This window comes from Loxodonta africana, chromosome 23 (assembly GCF_030014295.1).
Source record: "Loxodonta africana isolate mLoxAfr1 chromosome 23, mLoxAfr1.hap2, whole genome shotgun sequence".
Classification (NCBI taxonomy): Eukaryota; Metazoa; Chordata; class Mammalia; order Proboscidea; family Elephantidae; genus Loxodonta; species Loxodonta africana.
In genome coordinates, this window is record NC_087364.1 from 38072647 (window position 1) to 38082032 (window position 9386).

Below are 9386 nucleotides of genomic sequence, written 5' to 3' on the forward strand. Positions count from 1 at the left end.
AACCAAGGATCATATATCCAGCAAAACTCTCTCTGAAATATGAAGGAGAAATTAAGGTATTTACAGATAAACACAAGTTCAGAGAATTTGCAAAAACTAAACCAAGACTGCAAGAAATGCTAAAGGAGATTGTTTGGCCGGATGACCAATAATATCAGGTACCAGCACAATACAAGGTCACAAAACAGAACGTCCTGATATCAACGCAACTCAAATAGGGAAATCACAAAAACAAACAAATTAAGACTAATTCTAAAAAATAAATAAATAAACAAAATAATACACACTACAGGAAATCATGGAAATCAATAGATGAACGATCACAATAATCAAAAAGAGGGACTAAATATAGGAGGCATTGAACTGCCAGATGGAGAGTGATACAAGGCGATATAGAAGGACACAAGTTAGGTTTTTACTTAGAAAAACAGGGGTGAATAATAAGGTAACCACAAAAAGGAATATCAATTCCATAACTCAAGAAAAAAGCCAAGAAAAACGTAACGACTCAACAAACACAAACTTAAACATTATGAAAATGAGGATCTCACAAACTACTAAGAAAAACGTCTCAGCACAAAAAAGCATGTGGAAAAATGAGATGGCCAACAACACACATGAAAAGGCATCCAAATGACAGCACTAAAAACTTATTTATCTATAATTACGCTGAATGTAAATGGACTAAATGCACCAATAAAGAGACAGAGAGTCTCGGACTGGATAAAGAAACACGATCCATCTATATGCTGCCTATAAGAGACACACCTTAGACTTAGAGACACAAACAAACTAAAACTCAAAGGATGGAAAAAATATATCAAGCAAATAAAAAGCAAAAAAGAAGAGGAGTAGCAATATTAATTTCTGACAAAATAGACTTTAGACTTAAATCCACCACAAAGGATAAAGAAGGACACTATATAATGATAAAAGGGACAATTGATCAGGAAGACATAACCATGTTAAAAATTTACGCACCCAATGACAGGGCTGCAAGATACATAAATCAAATTTTAACAGAATTGAAAAGTGAGATAGACATCTCCACATTTATACTAGGAGACTTCAACACACCACTTTCGGAGAAGGACAGGACATCCAATAAGAAGCTCAATAGAGACACGGAAGACCTACTTACAACAATCAACCGACTTGCCTCATTGACTTATACAGAACTCTCCACCCAACTGCTGCAAAGTATACTTTTTTTTAGCGTACATGGAACATTCTCTAGAATAGACCACATATTAGGTCATAAAACAAATCTTTGCAGAGTCCAAAACATCGAAATATTACAAAGCATCTTCTCAGACCACAAGGAAATGAAACTAGAAATCAATAACAGAAAAACTAGGGAAAAGAAATCAAATACTTGGAAAATGAACAATACCCTCCTGAAAAAAGACTGGGTTATAGAAGACATCAAGGAGGGAATAAGGAAATTCATAGAATGCAATGAGAATGAAAATACTTCCTATCAAAACCTCTGGGACACAGCAAAAGCAGTGCTCAGAGGCCAATTTATATCGATAAATGCACACATACAAAAAGAGGAAAGAGCCAAAATCAGAGAACTGTCCCGACAACTTGAACAAATAGAAAGTGAGCAACAAAAGAACGCATCAGGCACCAGAAGAAAACAAATAATAAAAATTAGAGCTGAACTAAATGAATTAGACAACAGAAAAACAATTGAAAGAATTAACAAAGCCAAAAGCTGGTTCTTTGAAAAAATTAACAAAATTGATAAACCATTGGCTAGACTGACTAAAGAAAAACAGGAAAGGAAACAAATAACCCGAATAAGAAACGACAAGGACCACATCACAACAGAACCAAATGAAATTAAAAGAATCATTTCAGATTACTACGTAAAATTGTACTCTAACAAATTTGAAAACCTAGAAGAAATGGATAAATTCTTGGAACAATACTACCTACCTAAACTAACACATTCAGAAGTAGAACAACTAAATAGACCCATAACAAAAAAAGACATGGAAACGGTAATCAAAAAACTTCCAACAAAAAAAAGTCCTGGCCCAGACGGCTTCACTGCAGAGTTCTACCAAACCTTTAGAGAAGACTTAACACCATTACTATTGAAGGTATTTCAAAGCATAGAAAAAGTCGGAATACTACCCAACTCATTCTATGGAGCTACCATCTCCCTGATACCAAAATCAGGTAAAGACATTACAAAAAAAGAAAATTTTAGACCTATATCCCTCATGAACATAGATGCAAAAATCCCCAACAAAATTCTAGCCAATAGAATCCAACAACACATCAAAAAAATAATTCACCCTGATCAAGTGGGATTTATACCAGGTATGCAAGGCTGGTTTAATATCAGAAAAACCATTAATGTAATCCATCACATAAATAAAACAAAAGATAAAAACCACATGATCTTATCAATAGATGCAGAAAAGGCATTTGACAAAGTTCAACACCCATTTATGATAAAAACTCTTACCAAAATAGGAATTGAAGAAAATTCCTCAATATAATAAAGGGCATGTATTTTTTTTTTTTTTTTATGCAAAGCCAACAGCCAATATCACTCTAAATGGAGAGAACCTGAAAGCATTTCCCTTGAGAACGGGAACCAGACAAGGATGCCCTTTATCACCGCTCTTATTCAACATCGTACTTGAAGTCCTAGCCAGGGCAATTAGGCTAGACAAAGAAATAAAGGGTATCCAGATTGGTAAGGAGGAAGTAAAGCTATCACTATTTGCAGATGACATGATCGTATACATGGAAAACCCTAAGGAATCCTCCAGAAAACTACTGAAACTAATAGAAGAGTTTGGCAGAGTCTCAGGTTATAAAATAAACATACAAAAATCACTTGGATTCCTCTACATCCACAAAAAGAACACCGAAGAGGAAATAACCAAATCAATACCATTTACAGTAGCCCCCAAGAAGATAAAATACTTAGGAATAAATCTTACCAAGGATGTAAAAGACCTATACAAAGAAAACTATAAAACTCTGCTACAAGAAATTCAAGAGGACATACTTAAGTGGAAAAACATACCCTGCTCATGGATAGGAAGACTTATCATTGTAAAAATGTCTATTCTACCAAAAGCCATTTATACATATAACGCACTTCCAATCCACATACCAATGTCATATTTTAAGGGGATAGAGAAACAAATCACTAATTTCATATGGAAGGGAAAGAACCCCTGGATAAGCAAAACATTACTGAAAAAGAAGAAGAAAGTGGGAGGCCTCACCCTACCTGATTTCAGAACCTATTATATAGCTACAGTAGTCAAAACAGCCTGGTATTGGTACAACAACAGGCACATAGACCAATGGAACAGAATTGAGAACCCAGATATAAATCCATCCACGTATGAGCAGCTGATATTTGACAAAGGACCAGTGTCAGTCAATTGGGGAAATAATAGTCTTTTTAACAAATGGTGCTGGCATACCTGGATATTCATTTGCAAAAGAATGAAACAGGACCCACACCTCACACCATGCACAAAAACTAACTCCAAGTGGATCAAAGACCTAAACGTAAAGACTAAAACGATAAAGATCATGGAAGAAAAAATAGGATCAACCCTAGGAGCCCTAATACACGGCATAAACAGAATACAAAACATTACCAAAAATGATGAAGAGAAACCAGATAACTGGGAGCTCCTAAAAATCAAACACCTATGCTCATCTAAAGACTTCACCAAAAGAGTAAAAAGACCACCTACAAACTGGGAAAGAATATTCAGCTATGACATCTCCGACCAGTGCCTGATCTCTAAAATCTACATGATTCTGTCAAAACTCAACCACAAAAAGACAAACAACCCAATCAAGAAGTGGGCAAAGGAGATGAACACACATTTCACTAAAGAAGATGTTCAGGCAGCCAACAGATACATGAGAAAATGCTCTCGATCATTAGCCATTAGAGAAATGCAAAATAAAACTACGATGAGATTCCATCTCACACCAACTAGACTGGCATTAATCCAAAAAACACAAAATAATAAATGTTGGAGAGGCTGTGGAGAGATTGGAACTCTCATACACTGCTGGTGGGATTGTAAAATGGTACAACCACTTTGGAAATCCATCTGGCGTTATCTTAAACAGTTAGAAATAGAACTACCATACAACCCAGAAATCCCATTCCTCGGAATATACCCTAGAGATACAAGAGCCTTCACACAAACAGATATATGCACACCCATGTTTATTGCAGCTCTGATTACAATAGCAAAAAGTTGGAAGCAACCAAGATGTCCGTGAACGGATGAATGGGTAAATAAATTGTGGTATATTCACACAATGGAATGCTACGCATCGATAAAGAACAGTGACGAATCTCTGAAACATTTCATAACATGGAGGAATCTGGAAGGCATTATGCTGAGCGAAATGAGTCAGTTGCAAAAGGACAAATATTGTATAAGACCACTATTATAAGATCTTGAGAAACAGAGAAAACGGAGAAGAACACATACTTATGTGGTTACAAAGGGGGGAGGGAGGGAGGGAGGGGAGGGCTTTTTATTGATCAATCTGTAGATAAGAACTGCTTTGGGTGAAGGCAAAGACAACACTCAATACAAGGAAGGTCAGCCTAATTGGGCTGGATTAAAAGCAAAGAGGTTTCCGGGATAAAATGAAAGCTTCAAAGGTCAGCAGAGCAGGGGCTGGGGTCTGGGGAACTTGGTTTGAGGGGACTTCTAAGTCAATGGGCAAAATAATTCTATTATGAAAACACTTTGCATCCCACTTTGAATTGTGGCGCCTGGGGTCCTAAATGCCAACAAGCGGCCATCTAAGATACATCAATAGGTCTCAACCCACCTGGAGCAAAGGCAAAGGAAGAACACCAAGGTCACACAACAACTAAGAACCCAAGAGACAGAAAGGGCCACATGAACCAGAGACCTACATTATCCTGAGTCCAGAAGAACTAGTTGGAGCCCGGCCACAATCGATGTCTGCCCTGTTAGGGAGCACCACAGACAACTCCTGAGGGAGCAGGAGACCAATGGGATACAGACCCCAAATTCTCATGAAAAGACCATACCTAATGGTATGATTGCGACTAGAGGAATCCCAGAGACAATGCTCCCCAGAACTTCTGATGGCACAGGACAGGAACCATCCCCGAAGACAAATCATCAGGCATGAAAAGGACTGGTCAGCGGAGGGGGGGGGGGGAGAGAGATGCTGATGAAGAGTGAGCTAATTAAATCAGGTGGACACTGGAGAGTGTGTTGGCAACTCTCGACTGGAGGGGGGATGGGAAGATAGAGAGAGAGGGAAGATGGCAAAATTGGCACAAAATGAGAGACTGTAAGGGCTGACTCAATAGGGGGAGAGCAAGTGGGAGAAGGGAGTAAGATGTATGTAAACCTACATGTGACAGACTGATTGGAATGGTAAATGTTCACTTGAAGCTTAATAAAAATTAAAAAAAAAAATCTAGAAAAAGAAGAGGGAAAAAAATCCACAAACAAAAGGAATTCATCACAGGCGAGTAAGAGAAACAAAGAAAATGTCAGTACCACAAAAAAAAAAGAAGCACTACAAAATGACAGCAATAAACTCACACCTATCAATAATAACGCTGAATGTAAATGGCTTAAAGGCACCCTTAGAGAGACAGTGACAGAATGGATAAAAAAAACAGGATCCATCAATATGCTGTCTACAAGAGACACACCTAAGAAACAAAGGTATAAATATATGAAAAATCAAAGGATGGAAAAAATATATAAAGCAAACAACAACCATAAAAGGGCAGAAGTGGCAATACTAATCTCAGATATATTGGACTTTAAAATAAAATCTACCATGAAAGATAAAGAATTAATATTATATAATGATTATATAATTATTAAAAGTACAATTCACCAAGAAGACATAACCATAATAAACATCTAAAAAACCAATGACAGGGCTCCAAAATACATAAAACAAACTCTAACAGGACTGAAAAGAGAAACTGACAGTTTCACAATAATCACAGGAGACTTTAACACACCACCGTCAGTAAAGGACAGAACATCTAGAAAGAAACTTAACAAAGATACAAAATAATCAACCAATTTGACCTCAGAGACATGTACAGAACATTTCATACAGCAGCAGCAAAGAGCACATTCTTTTCCAGCACACATGGAACTTTTTCCAGAATAGACCACATCTTAGGCCACAAAGCAAGCTCAACAAAATCCGAAACATTGAGATAATACAAAGGATCTTCACTGACCACAACAACATAAAAGTAGAAATTAATACCAGGAAAAGCAAGGAAAAGAATCAAGTACATTGAAACTGAATAACACCCTGCTTAAGAACCACTGGGTAAGGGAAGAAATCAAAACTGGAATAAAAAAAAAAAAAATCTAGAATGAAGCTAAAATGAAAACACATCATACCAAAACTTTGGGACACAGCAAAGGCAGTGCTCAGAAGTCAATTTATAGCTACAGATGCACATCAAAAAACGAAGAAAGACAAAATCAAAACATTTTCTACACAGCTCAAATGAACAGAAAGAGAACAAAAGAAGCCCACAACAGCCAGAAGAAAAGAAGTAATAAAGATCAGAGAAGAAATAAACAAAATAAAGGATAGAAAAATAGTAGAAACAATCAACAAAACCATAAGCTGGTTCTTTGAAAGGATCAACAAAATCGAAAAAACGTTGGCAAAACTGACAAAAGACAAACGAGAGAAGACATAAATGACTCATTTAAGAAATTATATTGGGGGCATCACAACAGACCCAACTGAAATAAAAAAAAGGATCATAACAAAGTACTTTGAAAAACTATACTCCAACAAATTTGAAAACCTAGAGGAAACAGACAAATTTCTAGAAACACACTACCTGCCCAAACTAACACAAACTGAAGTTGAAAATCTGAACAAGCCTATTACAAGAGAAAAGATTGAAAAGGTAATAATAATAATAATAAACTCCCAACAAAGAAAAGCACTGGTCCAGATGACTTCAGTGGACAATTCTACCAAACATTCAGAGAACAGTTCACACCAGTACTACTACAACTATTTCAGAACCCAGAAAAAGAAGGGATACTGCCAAAATCATTTTATGAAGCCAGCATAACCCTGATACCAAAACCAGGCAAAGACACTACAAAAAAAGAAAATGATAAACCAATATCTCTTGTGAATATAGATCAAAAATCCTCAACAAAATTCTAGCCAAAAGAATTCACCATCATATGTAAAAAAAAAAAACTACTACACCACTACCAGATCGGATTCATACCAGGTATGCATAAAAAAAAAAAAAAAATTTATGCAAGGATGGCTCAACATCAAAAAATAAATCAACAAAATCCACCATAAATAAAATAAAAGAATCACATGATCATCCATCTCAATGGTCACAGAAAAGGCATTCTACAAAATCCAACACATATTCCTGATTAAAAAAAAAAAAGCTCCTAATAAAATAGGTACAGAAGGGAGATTCCTCAACATAATATACGGCATCTACACAAAACCAACAGCCAACATCGTTCTTAATGGAGAGAGGCTGAAAACATTCCCCTTGAGAACAGAAACAAGACAAGGATGCCCTTTATCACCACTCCTATTTAACCAAACAACTACGCCACCAGAGTTTCCCAGAAATCCTAGCTAGAGCAAAAAGGCAAGTCAGTAAGAAGTAAAACTGTCCCTATGCCTTTGCTGTGTCCCAAAGTTTTGGTATGATGTGTTTTCATTTTAGTTTCATTCTAGATTTTTTTTTTTTAATTCCAGTTTTGATTTCTTCTCTTACCCAGTGGTTCTTAAGCAGGGTGTTATATATAGAAAACTCAATAGACTCCATGAGAAAATTACTGGAACTGACAGAAAGTTTCAGCGGAGTAGCACAATACAAGATTAACATACAAAAATCAGTTGTATTCCTATACACTAATAAAGAGGACTGTGAAAAGGACATCAGGAAAACAATACCATTTAAAATAGAATAAAATACCTAAGAAATAAAATACTTAGAATAAATCTAAACAGGGAGGTAAAAGACCTGTACAAAGAACTACAAACACTACTGCAAGAAACTAAGAGACACCAACATAAATGGAAAAGCATAAAATGCTCATGGGTAGATAGATTCAACATTGTGAGTATGTCAATTCCACCCAAAGCAATCTACAAATACAGTGCAATCATGATCCAAATACCAACAGCATTCTTTAAAGAAATGGAAAAAGTAATCATTAGGTTTATATGGAAAGAGAAGGGCCTCAGATGAGTAAAGCACTATTGAAGAAGAATGAAGTACAAGAACTTAAACCACATCACCTAAGAACCTACTGTATAGGTACATTAGTCGAAACAGCTTGGTACTGGTACAATGATATACACATTGACCAATGGAGCAGAATTAAGAACCAATGAGGCCAAAAGTCCATCAAATGGGGAAAAGATAGGCTTTTTAATAAATAGTGCTGGTGAAACTGCATGTTCATTTGCAAAAAAAAAAAAAAAGAAACAAGACTCATACCTCACACTATACACAAAAACTAATTTAAAATGCGTCAAAGACCTAAACATAAAACCAAAAACCATGAAGATCACAGAAGAAAAAATGGGGTCAATGCTAGAGGCCCTAATACATGGCATAAATGGGATCCAAACCATAACTAACAGTACACAAACACCAGAAAATAAGCTAGATAACTGGTATCTTCTAAAAATTAAACACTTATGCTCATGAAAAAGTTCACTAAAACAGTAAAAAGAGAACCTACAGACTGGGAAAAAACAATCTGAGCTATAACAAATCTGACAAAGGTCTAATATCTAAAATCTACAGGAAAACCTAATACCTTTACAACAAAAAGACAAATAATCCAATTAAAAAACGGGCAAAGGTAAAGAACAGACACTTCACCAAAGAAGACATTCAAGTGGCTAACGGATGCATGAGGAAATGCTCTCAGTTACTAGCCATTAACCAAAAAACCAAACCCAGTCCCGTTGAGTTGATTCCGACTCATAGCGACCCTATAGAACAGAGTAGAACTGCCCCATAGAGTTTCCAAGGAGTGCCTGGCAGATTCAAACTGCTGTCCTTTGGTTAGCAGTCATAGCGCTTAACCACTACGCCACCAGGGTTTCCCTACTAGCCATTAGGGAAATGCAAATTGAAACCACAATGAGAGATGATCTCACCTCAACATTACTGGCATGAATCAAAAAAACAGAAAATAGCATATGTTGGAAAGGCTATGGGAGGATTGGAACTCTTATGCACTGATGACAGGAATGCAAAATATTACAGCCATATCTGAAAATGATATGACCTTTCCTTAAAAAGGGAGAAATAGATACACCATATGATCCAGCAATCC